The 19,251-nt window shown below is 32.2% G+C and overlaps 2 long non-coding RNA genes and 1 pseudogene across 2 annotated transcripts; all 3 read right to left on the bottom strand.

Moving 5' to 3' along the window:
• Nucleotides 6,795-7,768, bottom strand: LOC109349352. Its single transcript, XR_002107961.1, has 3 exons — nt 7,521-7,768; nt 7,097-7,400; nt 6,795-6,892 (listed from the first exon to the last, which is right to left on the bottom strand). It is a non-coding gene; the product is annotated as an uncharacterized LOC109349352 (long non-coding RNA).
• Nucleotides 7,770-9,908, bottom strand: LOC109350410 (annotated as a pseudogene).
• LOC109349354 lies at nt 10,031-12,794 on the bottom strand. The gene is made up of 5 exons (XR_002107962.1): nt 12,503-12,794; nt 11,850-12,376; nt 11,672-11,776; nt 11,455-11,535; nt 10,031-10,302 (listed from the first exon to the last, which is right to left on the bottom strand). It is a non-coding gene; the product is annotated as an uncharacterized LOC109349354 (long non-coding RNA).

Raw genomic sequence — 19,251 nt, 5'->3', positions numbered from 1 at the left:
AATAGCCACATCCCCCATTGAAGGTCAAAGCTCCAATTTTTTTCCTTGAGATGTTACACTCATATGCACCATGACATGGCAGTCATTTATAATCTAATCATTTCAACATATGCAAATGTTTATTTATATTTTAATCTTAACCATCCAAATAAGATGCAGTAATCAGGTTTAATCTCTCACTTGCAATTTTCAATTTGGTTTTTAATACAACAAGACTTCAAAACCAACAAGGTACATTCAAATACACATCGGCATCAGATTTCAGCATGCTCCTCGAAAAAAAAAATGAAATAAAAGTAAAAAACACTATAAAATAAAAAATGCAAGCTTTGACCTGTCACTCAGAGACAGAAAAAACATACTAAGCATGCAAAGATGCTAGCTATATTAGGATAGTTAAATATTCAATTCCAACATTATCATTCAGCTTGTTGAATAGGAAAATCCTTAAATATTTTGAAAAGGATTAGCAGATATCATTCATATCTAAAAACAGTGAGGGGCTGTAGAACACAAGTGTGCACACATCAGAAAGAATGCAGGAGATGAATTTACCTGAATGGCACAAGAACATAAAAGAGCCCTGAATTCTTCTCCCTTGAGTAGTCCAAAGAAATTTTGACAGCTTTTTTGACAAGATTTCTCTCAAGCTGAGACATTCTCCTTGGTGTTAGTATCCCAGCCGTACCAACATGTCAAGGAAATATATCTCATAAAAATAATAAATTTTAATAGATATACATTACCATATTTACACAATGCAGATATGTCCATACTTATATTCATGTTTGAAATATGTATATAGCTTGTCTAACATATGTATTTAAGTAAAATGTAGAATGGTATATGGTTCTATGAAGAAAATTAGGGTATATACCTCAAGGAAAGTATGAAAATATTGTCTCTGATGAAGAATACTGGATATTGTTTAACAGTCTTGGATAAAGCAAAAATAGTATTTGTTCATTGCAGGATATTCAAGTAATGCAAACTATCTTGCTGGATTATGCCCCCTAAATTCAAGTAATGCAAACTAAATTCTGACCATATCTTTTCCAGTCAGCACTCTTTGATACATGATCAAGAGATCGTACAAGGTGAGAAGTCCTTGAAATACAAAACCTGATATTAAACATTAATATTATCCAATTAATAAGCAGACATGTAAAATCTAATGAAAAACAAAAGAGAATGGAAACATAATTCAAAGGACTTGTTCAGGAACCTCTATTTTATCACCATTTCACTGACACATGAAGCATTTTCCCTTGATATATTACTCATTTCTATAACTACTTCCATCACCAGTTTAGTGTGTTGACAATTTTCAGTGCAGGAAGCTACTCCACTCCCAACTTTGAGTTGTTCCCCACTGTAGGTTCAGAAGATGTAAAGTAAAACCAAAGCTATCAGTGATATGACTTACGGATCTCAATTCTCAAGGCACTTTTTTAATGAAGCGTGTGACGTACCAAGATAGGAAATATTTTAAGAAGTTTATACCTTATACAAACTAATTTTTCACATTCCTATATGTGATACATTTTTCCTCCACGATTTGTATGCAATGTTTCAGATCAACATTTCAAATGGAATCAATTAATAGTAACATGTTATATTTAACATGCAAATAGACATCATTGCTAGACAATTTCCTAGATCATTATACACATTTATATTATGCTACTAACCACCTATGACACCTTATAAACGTGCTGAAAACTGCAGCGCATCACTTTGCCATGTACAAAGAGTAGTGAACATGGAATGTTAATGTTCAAGTAATAATCAACACATCTCATGAAATCTAAGGATAATACCGACATATTATCATATTTAGAGTACAGAGAAATTACCTCTTCCCATGTGACTTAACAGCAAGAAAGTAATCAATCTACTAATTGTAGAACAAAAATATTTTGATTCTAAATGATAATCGGGAGCTGATTTGAGATTAAGAATTTACCGACTGGGGAAGCAAGAGTTGCACACATTACTTAAATTATTTTCATGCTTTAGTACATAATCCTTAAGGCCTGACATTGCTCAAGGGTTCTCCATGTTAAATTTGCAATACTGCTTCAGGGGTGTATCAATGACATGGAAGTGCAATTTGGAAATCTGATTTGGTGGAATAATTAACTGTTGATAGCAAATGAGATAAAAGAAAATGCCATCCACCAGATGCATCGACATACTGGAAGGTATAGTTGTTCAAGAGAACGGGGGAATATTTGTGAATACTGCACTTATGTCAATTTAACTTACAAGAATCCTTATAATTAGCATATGCAAAATAACCAAATAAATAAATAAGTAGAAATAACATGAAAATTTGATAAGTAAATATAAACAGCAAAACGTTTATGTGAGAAAGAGCGATACCATGACACCGACAAAAGACGCCGTCAATTTTGGTATGCATTGAAGATTTTCTAGAACTATGAACCAAAAAAGGTAATTAACCAAAAATAATTAAAGTGAAAATATATGAAATAAAGGAGTGCAAGGAAAATAGATGCAAACATCTCTTTCACCATAAAGTGTGACAATCAATTTGGTCTTAGATGACACTGTATGAAGTCTGAACTACAATCAATAGAAGGCTAATAAAATTCAAGCTTGGCAAAGCTCCCTACATATTTCTTCCTTCTAATGTTTATCTCTATATCCTTTTTGTCCTTTTTATTTCTTCCAATTTCTCAGGTGAAGATTTTCCTGTTTTTGGCATGTGTTTTAGCAAAATATATACATTCATACTCTTCACCTTCTCTATGTAGCAACATCTAATAATATACCAAATTGCTGTAGACAGTGCCCTATCGTAGAACTGCAAAATATATACAAGAATTCCCAATGAATAGCCTAAGTCATGTCTGAAGTAGTCAACACTTTCTAATAACTGAAACATTTGTTATGCGACAGAGTTGCAGGCCAGTGTTTGCTGAAAGCATTTAATGCTCAGTGTTACACCCTTGTCCCAACCAGAAAAGTATGTCCCAAAAAAAATTATCTTCATTCATGATAAATACATTGGTAGCAAATGCGCTAAGTGTCTAACATGACCGAGGCACACCAATAAATAAGCAATTTCATCAAACAGATTTATATTGGAAATATTTTCAGCTTGTTGTTTCTATAAGAAGCAAAAATAATTTTAAGGTACATTCAAATAAACATTGGCATCAGATTTCACCATGCCCCTACAACGAGGACGCTTACATGCCACATTATATTGCACACTAAAGAACATAAATACAGTAAAAAATAAAATAGAAGTAAAAAACACTATAAAATAAAATAAAACAAAAACAAAAACACTATAAAATAGGCACAACTCATTTAATTTAATGACTTAGAATTCACACCATCACATAAACCTTAAATTTGAGCTTCCTTGAAGCACAAGAATGGATGGCTGAGTTTCTAAGCTCTAATTACCTAAGGAATGGAACTAAAACATCAAAAACAAAGAGGATTAAACATGCATTTCAAAATTTGAGATATAAGGAATAGTAAGGACAAGTGTCGTACATGCTCATAGCCATTGATTCAGAGTCAATGCTGTTTAATGTTTCATCGGGGATGCTTGCCAGGGTCAGACTCTAAAGCTAAAGAAATTGTCAAAGTAGGCTCAACTCCTTCCTCAAGCATATATAAAATAAAACCCTACCTTGCATATCCAGAACTGTCTCCCTGACCTCTTGGGCATTTCATCCTTCCATCTACCAGTATATTTAAGCCTAAAAAGCAGTACCACAGACAGACAATTGCATGTCCAAGAACACAATTATGAACAGATTAACACCGAACTTTATGTTATAATTCTTCCAGATGAAAGATGCATTAAAAGGATGGTGCAAATTTGGTTGAAAAGTTAGCAGATTTTCTAAAAATCAGATTTACTGAAACTCGTATCAATATAATCAAACAATTCATACTTAGCAATTAAATTTACAAATTAGTATCAATAAAAAACCCTCATCACAGTTAACAGAAAAGGAATGAGACCCTCTGCAGTTAACAATGAAGAAATTGAAAAAATCAGAATGACCGATGAAAGCCAATCATTAACAGAAAAGGTGATAGTTGAACATTAACATACAAGACTTACTCTTGCCTGTACTGAGAGCTAGGAAGTGAATGGAAATCCGCAATCAAAACTGCAATAACGTTGTTAAGCGAAAGTGAAACAAGAAAAGAAAACATCGGCTGTTAATTTACAGCATATTATACAGAACTTTCTAGCAGAGTGCATATGTGAAACAGAAAATTATATTTCCTTTATCTCTCTCTCTGGCATATACTTGATGAAAACAGAAATAGAAAGAGGACTTGATACCAAAAACTTCCTTACCAATCCTGAGCAGCACTCTGGGTGCGCCCACCAAAAAACTCCAACCAAAACCGGCTTTTGTAACATACATTACCAATTCATGCAAACTAGATAAAAGAAACAAATCATAACTTCTATTATCTGGCACAGTTGAAAAATTTAGATGCTTTAAATTTAAAGGAATATTAAGAAAAATCTAGGATGTCACATACTAAAAAGGATTCATGAGAGCAATTGCACACTCCCAAGTATTGGCTTTTACTTTACTAGTAGAAATAGGAGGGGGGGAAACCAATATTGTTTTCAATATAGTATGATTCTTACTAGAGTCATACCATACAGAAAATGAATAGACAGCTTGTTGAAGAAAATGCAAGAGCAGCAATTACAGATCAACATTAATCTGATAGTTCTCCACCGGCCCAAAATTTGAACCAGAAAAGATACTGCAGTTTCACCACCATGAGCAGAGAACAACTCGAGCAAGTGTACTAATATCACTTGGAAGATCAAATAGATCAAAATTAACCCTTTTTGATTTATCAGGAACTAGACAAGGATACCTTGTGCACATCAATAGTTATTCCAACTACTTGATTGTTCTTTAAGTCATTGGTTCATGCTATGCTAAGGTCCACTTAGGTGGTTGTCCACACATACTAGACGTAGTGTTCCAAAATATAAGATGGAGAACAGCCTGCTGCAAAGATGATACCCAGTGGTGCACCCTCCACCCTGTATTTGATGGCCCCTCATCTGGACCATATGAGGACATGTACTGTCCTGCACAGTAAAATTTGTCATAAATCAATTTCTAATAGTCAATTGTTTTGGGAAAAAAACTTAATGATAAGTATATTAAGTACCATGGATGTGAGAACATCAACCATTAGAATCCTAAATATGCATTAACACTTCAACACTATACAGATTAATAACACTATGATATATCATAAATGTATGTGTAGAGAGATTCAGTAGATAGGATCTTACAACCTCTCTCTAATAATCATCTATTCTATGTCCCATATCTCATTATCATCACCATATATATAATAGAATATCCATTTACAACCTCAAACATTGAAACCCATTGGAGCCACGTACCTAACAAGCTTGAATCATAGGAAACTAAACACAAGAAATTAATGCAACATGAGCAAGAAGGCACCGAAACCTTGTACCCGTATAGGGCAGTATGAGTTGGGAAAAACTATTGGTGAAGGAAGCTTTGCAAAGGTTAAAGTAGCCACGAATGTTGATTCTCGCGACCATGTTGCTATCAAAATCCTCGACCATAACCATGGCCATATTTAAGCAATTATGTACAATAATCATCTCACACTACAAAGTACCAACATAACCATGGCCAGTTGATCTTAAAACTAAAAGGTCAAAAAATTAAAAATTGTAGGATAGTAGAATAGAGATTTTGGACAGGGACCACGGGCTGCCACATATGTACACAAACATACCAAAGAGGACAGATGAAAGGCAAATTATTTTGACAGACAAATTGATACCACATAACAATCACACACAAAGATGCATAATCCCTCATCTAACAGTGCACTGTCGTAGACATTGAACATCAGCCTTCCCAAACTCAAAAATAGTCCACAAGTTTATACATCCTCACAATCAGCTTATAGAACCTATTAATGCAAAAGAATTTTATCCAAATGATAAAGGAATGGCTGACCACGTGCACATGAATCAACCGAGTGAAAATCCAATGGTATCAATTTAACTTACAGGAATTCTTAGAATTAGCATCTGCAAAATAAATAAATAAGTAGAAATAACATGAAAATTAGATAAGTAAATATAAACAACAAAACGTTTCTTTGAGAAAGAGAGATACCAGGACACCGACAAAAGACGCCGTCAATTTTGATATGCATTGAAGATTTTCTAGAACTATGAACCAGAAAAGGTAATTAACCATAAATAACTAAAGTGAAAAAATATGAATTTAAGGAGTGCAAGGAAAATAGATGCAAACATCACTTTCACCATAAAGTGTGACAATCAATTTGGTCTTAGATGACATTGTATGAAGTCTGAACTACAATTAATATCAGGCTTATAAAATTCAGGCTTGGCAAAGCTCCCTACATATTTCTTCCTTCTAATGTTTATCTCAATATCTTTTTTGTCCTTTTTACATCTTCCAATTTCTCAGGTGAAGATTTTCCTGTTTTTGGCTTGTGTTTTATCAAAATATAAACAGTGATACTCTTCACCTTCTCAATGTAGCAACATCTAATAATTTAAGTGGTCTTCTGCCTGAAGCTGTAAGTTGCTTCTCATTGAGCCGGGTTTTCTTCGATAACATAAGTGGTCTTCTGCTTGCTGCTGCTTGTGTGCAGAAGAAAGCTATCTTCATGTACCTAATTACTTCCTCCTCCAATAGCTTCCCTTCTTCATGAAGTTGTCAAGCCTGTTATTGCAAAAATGATCATCATTAGAACAACACACAATATATTTAGTGTCATTGTCTGAGAGAGGTATATAAAAATGGATCCGTCCCAAGCCAGTACACGAACACTTTACCTACACACAATAACACCAAAATCCATACATTTCTTAGCTAGCAAGGGTACAAAACCACTACATGCAAAGTCCACAATTTTATAAATCTTCAATTGTATTTCAATTGAGTTTTTATATACGCAATATATAGTGTTGAATATGAACATATTATTTATATATATATATATTTAATATTTATATATATAAGTTCATTGGGAGGCTCACCATGAGATTTCTGCCAACAAGAAAAGTACGGGAAAACTATGGAGTGTATATAATGGGTGAGATTTGAGGACAGAAGTGAAGACTGAACAATATTGCTATTATATCTTTCTACAAAATAATGGAGGCTCATTCCAGTTACTGTCAACTGACAACTCCCCCCTCCCATCTAGGGGTCTCTTCAATCTTCAAACATTCCAGTGACACAATAATATGCATTGATGGAAGAAACTACGAATATCTCCTCAATCTATATTTATCTATTGTGTCACTATAGAGTATAGACATTTTACCCATCTTTGTTCATCTGTAAAGAAACAGAGGAAAACCCGTCACTGTGCATATTGCGAAATATCATGTGTAAGATGAATAGAAGTTCCACTGAAAACATAACAGAGGTAAGACTACAATTCATCTTTCCACTCACCATCAAATCCTTGTTCCACTCACACAACAAAGTGGAGGAGGAGTGGACTTCCTTTGCTTTGTTGATTTCCAAATGCTTGGCCAGCAAAGGTATGAAACTTTTATAATGAAACTAAGAATATAATACATTTCATCTTAATAGCATAACACTTAAAATGTTCGAATAATATAAGATAACTTATCAACTAGGACTATTCAGAACATCAAAAGAAACCCGAGCAATTAGCATGTTCTGGTCCAGTGGTCCTGACTCCTGACCTTTGCTCCTCTTAAACACTAGCTCAACTGAGACTGATGATGCCACAAGTCCAAGAATCATTTGAGCTGTCATAACTGAACGATGCATCCATGACACCACCACCCGAGTTAGTTGGTCCAGATAAGCATTTGCGCTTCTGCCCAAGATTATGAATGCCTTCATGGCAAAGTAATAGTTTCAGTATGAGTTTGTAACTCTCGTTCACTTGTTCCTGTAAGATAATCACATAAGCTTTTCAATTATTTATCAATTCTATAGCAGATTTGAAAATCAGGAAATGCAACAGAACTATTCAAATTAAAAGAAGTCAAACCTTGGTAGTTTTGAGTAAAAGCCAGAAGTTGAGTTCTGCATTCCATTGCATTAACTGGAACCACCTCTCTAATAACAGCAGCCAGTGTTGAAGGAAGAAAACTCATAACCCTAGAATCTGGAAACAATTGCCGCGGTGGAATCTATCAGTAATCTTAGTAACCTGATTCTGATATAAATGTGAGAATGTCCATATTTATATGGTTTTAAATTGCAGTTCACAACTGCAATAACGGCCTTTCCAACTGCATCTACCATATTTTCCAGTAATTATAATAAATAGATCACATATTTCTTACCTGCAATAACAGAGAGAAGAACTCTTTCAGATCACCGATGAAACTCCCAATGCGACCAAACCTTATCACAAAGTGTTCAAAAAAGGAATTTGAGGTCACAGGATTCATCCATTTTAAAGTGGACAACACTAGAAGTTCCATTCTCTGTATAGACTTTGCTTCAAACACAAACCTCGATTCCCTCACCTAATATCAAATTCAAAACCACAAAACACTCCACAGACAAAGGCCAATCTACCAAAAAAAGAAAACATGCAATATGTCATATCAATTGAACAATATCAACAAACACCTGCACTTTATTAATGTTTGATAGACATGTTTAACATGACGAAATCTAGTAGAATATGAGTCTCATTTTGTGTTTGATGCTTTCTAACATATAATCAAAACAAGACAACGGACTACAAAATAGAACTTATTAAGGACCAACAGAATATCTATCTCAGGTCACTACTTATTAATCGATTATGACATTATAACATGAAAATCCAAGAAACAACAAATACATCCAAATGAAGCACCAAAGCTAAATATAAGAGTATGACCTACATCTTAAGAAATGAAGAGTTAAATACTTACTTTATTATGAACTAAATTTTCCCTATCAAGCTCCTTTGGTGTGACAATCTTACTATGATAGTGGCTCCCAACACAGTTCTTCATCATGGGACCATACATATTGAGTCAAATCTATTCTTTGTTAAAAGTGGATACAATTAAAGCTCCTACAAGTGAAACATATATCAACTAAGTATCAAACAATTGATACACTCATTAAGTCTCTATTTACTTCAAGATTTCTTTCAATAAGCGTCTCAAAGTTGTTCACTATTCTTCTAGATCATCCACCCTCAGTTTCAAGGGATGTATTAGTGGTAACTCAATAAGATCTATGGTTATAAGTCTCTAAGGTTATTAGTTCATATAATGAGAATATCCCTTTAAAGAAAATAAAATATTGCAAGAAATATTTAAGCTTAAAGTGTGACACATTCGGTAAATCCATGACCTAGAGAGTTGCATGTCAAGGTTAAAATGTTACATTAAAAGGACAAACAAGGGAAATTACGAGGAGTAGCACCATTTCCATGCCAAGTATCTTCCCATAATTATACTATCCTCACCACCCAAGGTCAATGACTAATAGGTGTAGTTGGGTTCACAGGATTGGTGTCCCACACATTCAGATGCCCACCATATTTACTTCCAATATCTTTCACTATAAAGAGAAGATTTGAAAAGGAAAAAGCCAAAGTCACTTAGTTCCAAATTAAGGCCTACTTTATAACCTCATCATTACAAGCATTACCAAATTAAAGCTTCTTAACCTACTTTTGTCCCAAGCACGAGCTGACCATGTTCTGGTATTCCCATATCCTCTATTTTCCAGGAGCTGGAGCATTAAGTTGAGACTTATGTATATTAGGCTGGTGATAAACCTATCAAAGTAGTTAACAGCAGGAATAGTGGTCAAAGCAGTGAAACCACAGATCAGTGAAACCTTGGAAATCCACATCACAGCATCGAAACAATGAGGAACATCAGCAATGCATTTAGTGTTATGAATAAAGAATTAATATTTATTAATATAACAATTTCCAAGTTTCATTTGCTTGAAGATTGTTTATGGTTGTGGTGCTGTATACAAAACCAAATTATGGAATTTTCTCTGCACAAATATCTTTTCTGGAGTAATGTTCTTGTGAACTAGTCCAACCCTCTATAACAACGACCTCGAGTGATCCATAAAAGGGTTCTACCCATAGAGCCATAGCATATGAATACATGAAAAGGAATGGTCAAGGGTGTTATTGGCATATCATTCCAATATTACCTTAAGAGCTGCAAGGCCCTTGACACGCCTCTTCATGATGACCGTTGGAACTGCATTGTCCAATGTGGTATCAAACCTGAAAGTAAACTTTTACATGAGAATTATAGAGCTAAAGACTCATACTAACAGTTCAGAATTTATATATTGATTATGTAGTGCAATTTGCTTTTAGGGTCATGGAGACACAACTCTTTTTGCATAGTTAATAAAGAACCATATTAAAATTGTATTTTGGGACATAATGGCCCTAAGCACAGCATCCCAATTCATATCATGAACCAAGAACTCATACTACAAATGTATTGAAGGCCACCAATGACTCAAGTATACGATCCCAATTTTACACTATGACTTTAGAATTTAAATTGTAATTGTATTTCGGGTCATTTTGCAAATTAGGGTCGCATCTGAGTTCGAAATCATAGGCAACTAGGGTCAAAACTTATCATCTAACATCATAATATAATTAAGCATCCATCTTGCAAGCAATGTTAATTCTCACAATCCAAAACAACCACCAATGTTTCTGTAGCCACTTAAATTTAGATTCATCAAGATTAAATGTCCTTGAATGAGATCATAAAAGCATTAAATATTTTCTAGAACTATGAACCAAAAAAGGTAATTAACCAAAAATAACTAAAGTGAAAAGATATGAATTCAAGGAGTTCAAGAAAATAGACGCAAACATCACTTTCACCATAAAGTGTGACAATCAATCTGGTCAAAGATTACATTGTATGAAGTCTGAACTACAATCAATAGCAGGCCGATAAAATCCAGGCTTGGCAAAGCTATAGGAAACTGGAAATATATTAAACTGCTGCATTGTGCCAGTGTTTCACGGGCAACTAAAACCCCCTTCCTTTTTCAGAATCACTTCGAAGTGATTCAAATTCAATATGAATATTTACAAGATAAACTTCCAGTTTTGATATTAAGACCAAGACCACAAGTAAAACTGACATAATAGTCGGTACACAAATGATAGCCATAGACTAATAATTTTAAACATCTATTAGTTAAGTCTGCGGAGAAATAATAGAAGAGCTATTCCACAGGTGTCCCTTTCTTTCATGTTAGTTCTAGCCAACTTATATTTCTACCTTCATATTTGATTTGGCATTTAACTTATTAAAAAATAAAGACCCAACAACATTTACCCATTTTCCGCCCAATATCAATCCATTTGGATTATTATAGGCACTATAAACAAGTTATGACTAACCTCTTGTTGAATATATACACCAATGTCTCCTAATATATTATTCCCTGAAGCATTGGTAGCATTATTCTTTTGAAGTAAATCCTGCATCAAAAACATATATTTCAGTAATACTTATTTTAGTGTTTGTCTGCCAAGCCATAAGCATAAGAGTAAAAATTTATTAAAGCAAGTATTGTTGATTTATTATATGTGAAAATGATTAGAAAATATAAAGTACCTGTTCAGCTCCCTCTGCCACGCATACTACAGCCAATCCCATTGTTTCAATAAGGTATTTGAGATGACTCAAAACTCCATGAGGTCAGTATAAATTGAAAGGAATCTTTGAAACAAAAAAATTTAGTATTAGTTTATGAATGTGACAAAAAAAGAAGAGCATTTTTTATCATATTTACCTCAGGAATTAGACATATGTTAATCTGTCCACTAGTTAAGGCAGCATGCATTGCTATGAATCCACTGCTACGGCCCATCAATATCACAATCCCAATTCCATGATATTAGGGAAGAGAAGCAAATATTTTAATATCTACCAAGTAAAAAAGCATGACTGGATCTAGTCAATTGATACAACATATTAAGTAATTTATCTCAATGTAAGCAGAATTTATTGCTTTGTGCTTCTTCAACTGCAGTATCAAAGCCAAAAGTTTTGTCCATCAATAGAATATGGTTTTAGGCACTCCGATTACTGATACTTTAAGCCATCTTTTACAGCACTGAAGGAAAAAATTAGTTCATCAAACACTCTGGAAAAGCTTAGATATTAAGAACAGTTGTCAGACTTTACTATATTAGACTCATTAACAGAAGCAAAAGGCCGATTATTTGACTTTGCTGTTTATATCATCTTGTGCCAATGAGCCTCCTACTGGCTGCATTAATGATGATGCTTGAGTGGGTGGTCCTAGCAAACCAGGTTCTGACACCAAGGTTGGGAAAGATATCATGATTCATGAAAAGACAACATATATTTTCACATCCAAAATATAAAAAACTTAACACTGTTTGAGAAAGAAAATATCATGATTCATCAAACATTCCATACTTTGAGAAAGAATCTGGGTTTTTGAAGATCCAGGGCCAATGACATTTGAACTAATACCAGCAGTTGGGTGAGAAATTTCATGTCTGACCTCAACACTGTTTGCCATGGGTCGAGTGACTAAATCAACCAATTAACTCATCCATATTCCAAATTGTAGGCAACAAGAGTCAGACATACTAGCCTCTTTTCATCGTGTTTACCAACAATAAAGGGTCGGAAAGGGCACTCAAAAAATAAATCAAATTATTTATCAATCTTTTTTATTATACTATTTGTGTGTTTCTTCATCAGTTCCAAAAATCAATAGCAACAACAAAACAAAAGAACTCAATTATTAAAAATTAGAGAAAAGAAAGAAAGGTTCGGCACTGATGAATAAATCTAATTTCATCTCTCTCGAGAGAGAGATTATCAGCTCAAGATCAAGAAAATCCCATTATTATCATATACTAAGAATTTGCCTCGAGAATTTTAGGAATTCATGCAGAAGATTGAAAATTGAGAGAAGAAGAGCTAGACGTGGCATCGATAAAAGAGTCGGAATTCAGAAACGCCACAGATAAATCAAAACCCCCTCTCTTTGTCTCATGTTTCATTAATAGCTTAAGCAACATCAAATAATTTCAAGATATTGCGATATTGTAATTTTTTAGGGTTTTGCAGAAGATTGAAAAATGCAAGAGATTGAAATTGAGAGAAAAGAGAGATGGATTTTTTCTTGCAGAAGATTCAAAATTGCGAAGAGAGAAGAGAGACGGGTGTCATGCATTAGATTGAAACTTGAGAGAGAAAAGAGATGGTTTCTCTTGCAGAATATCGAAAAGGCGAACCAACTCTCTCTCTCTCTCTCTCACTCTGGCTCTTTCATGCAGAAGATTGAAAATTGAGAAAGAAACAGAGATAGACGTGGCATCAATAAATCAATCTCCCTCTCTCTCTCACACAGAAACTTTTCACATGTTTCATTAATAGAAACAACATTGACTATAAATCTTATTTATAGCAATTTAGGAGCCACCGACTATGTAAATTTTTGGACACTAACTGACATTGTAAATTCTTAATGGGCCTTAATAATGATAAAAAAATAAAAGTTCTAATACCTAATTTAGAATTTCCTTTTTTTATTCCTCTTCTTAATACAAAGTTTATGTTGCTTTTAATATTTTGTATTCCTTATGTCAATTTTAGTCAAATTCATTTCTTCTTCTTTCAATATTTTAAAATTAATATGATTAAATAATATGAATTATTTTATTTGAGATAATCATGGAGAAGTATTTCTTAAAACTTTAGTATAATTCACAATTATAATAAAAGACTGATTTCTTTCTAGTTTTTACATTGGAAACTTTAGTATAATTCATAGTTATATTCTGCCACCCAATTGGTTTTTGATTTGTGAAGTTGAAAATTTTGACACTCTTTCTTTCCAAGAAAATAATTTTGGCAATATGTAAATGTGGCAACTAGCAAGGTCAATAGATTAGAAAATTAATTTGATATACTAAATTATTGGTGATATGTTAATTTTAGTGGCTTTTGTACTAGTATGTCCTCACCAACATATTTGAGCCATTTTTTTCTCTTCAACATTTTACCAAATGAAATATATATAACGTATAATTTTACTCTACGAGACAACATTTTTCAATTCAACTATTGTGTGTTGGTTCAATTATATGATTTTTTCTTCTAATAATATTAATTGTCACAACTTTTGAATGTTATTTGCTTGATACAATCAGATTTTGGATATATGAGTTCGTGTAATAATTCATGTTTTATTAATGGGACAAATTTTGTTTTACTATTATTAATATCGTATCAATCATCAAACTGGTTAATGTACTGATATAATGATTTAATTGATAGTTGACTAATTAAATTGTATATCGGCAAAATCAAAGATACATATATAATATATTCACATTAATGTTGAAAAATCAATAAGAAAATAATATATTTTTTTATTTTTATTAAAAACTTAATTTTAAATAAAAAATGGTTGGTATGACTGCTTAGTTCAATTGAAAACATACTGATATGACTATTTTTAATTCGTATAATTGCATGACCGATATAATTATTATACAGTACTAATATATGGACCAATTTACTGATCCTACCAATGAGAACCTATTTTTACAACATTTGTTTGATTCCAATATATAAGTTGTTGAATATATAAATCAAATAATTAAATTGCTAGCTCAAATTTGTTAGGACTAGATTTTATCATTTTTCACCATAAATGCTACCCAATATTACACTTATCATGTTTAGTTCGTCCGCTTATTTTGTGTAACATTATCATTTATTTTACATGGACATTCTTTGATGAAAAATAATATATGCATTTGAGTTTTATATATTATTCATTATTCATATTTAATAACTATTGACTATTTAAATAAATGGTAGATGATATAGTAACTGTGTATAAATATTTTTTTTGATACTATCAAAGATACCTCTCATATTTTTTGGTAAGAAACTAATCCATTTCGGGGTTCATGATTGTCTCTCCCAATAAGTGTCGCTATCAGAAATCGAACTCTCAACATTAAGGATCCAATAGGGTCTTACATTATTATATCAATGTATTGTTAGTACTTTGTATAAATGTTTACATTAATTGTATATAAATATTCCTTTCTTTTTTTGTATTACCAATATATCCTCTCACCTTTTTAGGTAAAGAATTAATATTTTTCTTATTATTTTTCCAATCAACAATGTACAACCTTGTATCATGCAATAAAATTTTCCATCAAATTTATATTATATACTTCTGTCATAAATAACATTAGATGATTAATTCGAAATACTATTGTATAACTTGTACTATTGAGGAGGCCTTACATTTTCACTTATTTTATAGGAATATTAATTCATACATCAAGTAAATTTACATGTTTTTAAAGTTTATCCACCAACAAAATGTTAATCTACTGGTGTAAGGATCTACTATATATATAAAATAACCAAAATGTTAAAAGTTCGATTTCTAAGAACAAACACTTATTAAGAAGGACAGTCACACACTCCAAAAATTATTAGTTCCTTACCCAACAATAATGAGAGTAGACACAAAAAAAAATTATCCACTACACTGTCTAGTTAATTTAATATCAAATGTTAAATCTGTCCCCCAAGTACATCCAATATTGATCTGTCCCCAAATACATCCAATATTGATCTGTCCTCCAAATACATCCAATATTGATCTGTCCCCCAAGTATATCCAATATTGATCTGTACCCAAGTACATCCAATATTGATTTGGCCTCCAAGTACATCCAATATTGATTTGGCCTCCAAGTACATCCATTGATATGTCCCATAAGTTTGACCATTGTCATACTCTTTATAATCACCCAACAAAATTCATAATCACTACTTCTATTTACATACTTATCATAATTTCATCATATATCCCTAATTGTTCGAATATAAGTAATTATATAATAACAAAATGAGTTTATATAAAATAAAACAAGAAAAATAAAGAAATGTAGTACCATTACGAGAAAAAATATATCTCTAAGCAGAGCTTTAAATATTTTCCACCATTCGTATTTATGACTTGTAAGTTAATTATATTGAAAGATATATCAATGTTCTTTTGGTTTTTAAGGGTTGAGCCTACAAAACTTAAAATTAAGTTTTTATTTCCAATACAAATTCTTTAATAAAAAGGAAAAAATAAATATGATACACATGCAATTTTTTCAAAGTTACAAAATTTTAAATATTCGAAGAAAATTTATTTTTATTGAGGAGGCAGCAGTGGGGAATTTCCGCAATGGGTAAAAGCCTGACAAAGCAATGCCGCGTGGAGGTAGAAGGTCTACGGGTTATGAACTTCTTTTCCAAAGAAGAAACAATTTGGGAAATAAACATCAACTTTAGTTAATACTAAAATTAGTTAAATATTGAATTACTTAATTTTAAAAAATATATTAGGTAGAATAATTAAAATTAAAATTTAAAACTATAAGTTTAAAAATTAGAGAAACTTGTCACTAATGAGTTGAACATATTTGTAAAAATTAGTTGTCAAGGTATTGGTAAATGGAAAAAAGTTTATAATTAACTTAGATTTTATTGGGAGTTTTTGTAAGTACCAATTAATTTTTTTATTCACTTTCAGGACTCAATTTTCTAATTTTAATTTTATTCAAACGTTTTCTGTAAATATATTTTATTAATAAGTTGATTATTAAAAATGGGAAAATTCAAAAGTATTGAAAGAAGAAGAAATCCATTTGAATAAAAGTGTCACATGGAATACAAAAAAATAAAAAAAAGAATATAAAATACGTATTATTAGGATTTTATTTTTTTTAAGAACAAGGCCCATTAAGCATATTTGATTTACAACAGTGCATAGGTCGGTGTTCTATTGTTATATAAAGACATCTTTATTCGACATTGTTACATAAGTTGTTCTACAAACATGACTACGGAGAGAGAACTTGCGAGAGAAGGGACAGAACTTGCGAGGGACAGAGAGACAGATAGAGCGAACGAGAGAGGTGGTGTTATATACTATCTCAGTTCTCAATTCTCAGTCTCCTGCAAGAAACATGTCTCTCTTTTCTCTCAGTTTTCTATCTTCAAATCTTGACGCAATTTCTTACTCTGTGATAGTCACATTAATTTTCTTGAAATTACTTAAGCTGCTTAAGCTAATAATGAAACACGAAGTAGAGAATGAGAGGTGGTGTTTCCAACCCTTTTATCACTGCCACATCTATCTCTTTTCTCTTTCTTAATTTTCAATCTTTTGCATGAATTCCTATAAATCTTGAGGTGATTTCTTAGAATCTAATAACGTTGTGGTTTTCTTGAACTTCAGCTGATAAAGAAAGGTGAGAAAGTGATGAAATTTCATTTCTTTCTTTTCCTTAATTTTCTTGAACTTGTTAGTATCTGATAATGAAATGTGAGAAAGACATGAAATTTGATTTATTCTATGGCTTTCCAATCCTTTATCAGTGCCACACCTTTCTTTCTTTTCTCTACATTTTTAATATTTGAGTTCTTGTTTTTTACCATGTTGCTTCTGTTGATTTTTTTGCAACGGATGAAGAAACATACAAATAACATAATCAAGAAAGATTGATAAATAATGATTTATTTTTTGAGTGCCCATTCTGACCCTTTATAATTGGTACACATAATAAAAGAGATTAGTATGTTTGTCTCATGTTGCCTACAATCTGGAGTATGGATGAGTTAAATCCTAATTGGTTGATGGTCCTAAATGCAACTGCAACATGAATTCTTTATTCATAATGGATGGATGGTTGGATCGAAATTATATACTTGGTCGTATGAATTCTTTATTCATAATATTAAAAATAGATGGTATGCTTTTATGATTTCACTCAAGGATCTTGATGAAACTAAATTTAAGTGGCTATAGAAACCCTGGTGGTTGTTTTGGACTGCGAGATTGAACGTTGCTGGCAAGGTGAATGCTTAATTCATAATATGATACTGGATGATATGTTTGACACTAGTTGCCTATGGTTTTGAATTCAGATGCGACCCTAATTTGCAAAATTACCGGAAATGCAATTACAATTTAAATTCTCAATCTTTAGTGCAAAATTGGGATTGTATACTTGAGTCATTGGTGGTCTTCAATGCAAATTGTAGTATGAATTCTTTGTTCATAATATAAATTGGGATGCTATGCTGGGGGACATGATATCCCAAAATACAATTGTAATATGGACTCTTTATTAACTATGCAAAGAGATGGTATAATTTGCCTCGATGACCCTAAATGCAAATTATACTACAGATTCATTATATATAATTTGCCTTGATGACCCTAAATGCAAATTATACTACAAATTCGTTATATAATCCTTTTATGTTATGCCTTGAATATGCTATCATTGTTATGTTTTCCAAGCATGGACACTCCAATGATTTTCCTTCCCATCTTGTTCATGGATGAATGAAGTCCTGGTTAGTGCCGGATTGAGGTAGTGACTTACAAAAGGAGTTGCTTTTTCGTAACAAAGTATGTGATGTTTGACAAAGAAATAAAAGCAAAAGAAGAATCAACTTAAAGACAATCTTCTCTACAAGCAATTATATGTATGTATAGGGCCTATGAAAAAATTAGTATCTGTTCATTTGACCTTAATTGCCTACAAATTTAAATTAATTTGAGACCCTTATAATTGGCTGGCAGATGCAATGTATTTACAAATATGTAAGAAATATGCGATGTATTTTACTATAATTATGGGAAAATATGGTAGATATGGTTGGAAAGGCTGTTATTGCAGTTGTGCACTGCACTTCTGGCTTTACTCAAAACTACGGAGGTTTGTCTTCTTTTAATTTGAATAGTTCTGTTACTTGCATTTCCTGATTTTCAAATCTGCTATAGAATTGATGAATAATTGAAAAGTTTATGTGGTTATGTTACAGGAACAAGTGAAACAAGGATTTGATGGTGAGTGGAAAGATGAATTGTAATTTTACCTCTGTTATGTTTTCAGTGGAACTTCTATTCATCTTACACATGATATTTCCCAATATGCACAGTGATGGGTTTTCCTTTTTCTCTTTACAGATGAATTGTAGTTTTACCAATGTTATGTTTTAAGTTCTTTTGTTTTGTTGACCATGTTGCTGCTTCTTTGATCTTTGCAAAGGATGAAGAAACACATATAGTATAATCAAGAAAGATTGATAAATAATTTGATTTATTTTTTGAG

This window comes from Lupinus angustifolius, chromosome LG06 (assembly GCF_001865875.1).
Source record: "Lupinus angustifolius cultivar Tanjil chromosome LG06, LupAngTanjil_v1.0, whole genome shotgun sequence".
NCBI lineage: Eukaryota > Viridiplantae > Streptophyta > Magnoliopsida > Fabales > Fabaceae > Lupinus > Lupinus angustifolius.
Note: the sequence above shows the minus strand (reverse complement) of the source record. Positions and strands in the feature narration are given on the sequence as shown.